Below are 909 nucleotides of genomic sequence, written 5' to 3'. Positions count from 1 at the left end.
TCAACCCCCCATCAGCGCCAACACCTTGATCCAGAGAGAGGAGGCTTGGACGGTAAGCATCCAATAGCATGCACAGAGGCACGCAGGGACTTTGAAAAAAGGGACGGATGGCCCCGAATCAGTTGGACATTCTGCTGAGCCATCTCAAGGCTAGGGCTTGAAAAATCACCCGGGCGCACACGCCAGAGCGCCAAAGGACTTCGGTAGCGTGCTCAACCGAAGAGGGGGGATGGAGAGGCTACAGGGGAAGTCGGGCAATACTGGACGAGGACCAGACTGAGCGGGTTCAAGACCAGTTCCAGGCAAGTCCTGGCCTGGAGCAGCCCGCAGGGTGGGATGATGCCGATTTGCAACAGCTGAACGCCCTCCGGGCAGGTCCCTTGCAGTGGGGGCGACGCGCTGGGGCTGGGCAGGGGGCTGGGGCTGGGCAGGGGGCTGGGACTGTCGGCCGGGCTGGGGCTGGGGGCTGGGGAGGGGCCGGGGCTGGGGCTGAGAGCCGGGGAGGGGCCGGGGCTGGCGCTCGGACTGTCAGGGCAATACTGGACGAGAACCAGACTGAGCGGGTTCAGGACCAGTTCCAGGCAGGTCGTGGCCTGGAGCAGCCCACAGGGTGGGATGATGCCGATCTCGAACAGCTGAACGCCCTCTGGGCAGGTCCCTTGCAGTGGCGGAGATGCGCTGGGGCTGGGCAGGGGGCTGGGGCTGGGCGAGTCCTCAGGGCTGGGGCTTGGGGAATCCTGAGGGCTGGGTGAGGGAGAGTCCTCCGGGCTGGGGCTTGGGGAGTCCTCAGGGCTGGGTGAGGGGGAGTCCTCAGGGCTGGGGCTTGGGGAGTCCTCGGGGCTGGGTGAGGGAGAGTCCTCAGGGCTAGGGCTGGGAGAGTCCTCAGGGCTCGGTGAGGGAGATTCCTGA

Source organism: Auxenochlorella protothecoides, assembly GCF_000733215.1.
Source record: "Auxenochlorella protothecoides strain 0710 unplaced genomic scaffold scaffold1, whole genome shotgun sequence".
NCBI classification, from domain to species: Eukaryota; Viridiplantae; Chlorophyta; class Trebouxiophyceae; order Chlorellales; family Chlorellaceae; genus Auxenochlorella; species Auxenochlorella protothecoides.
The sequence above is the reverse complement of the archived record's forward strand: the minus strand, read 5'-3'. Positions refer to the sequence as shown.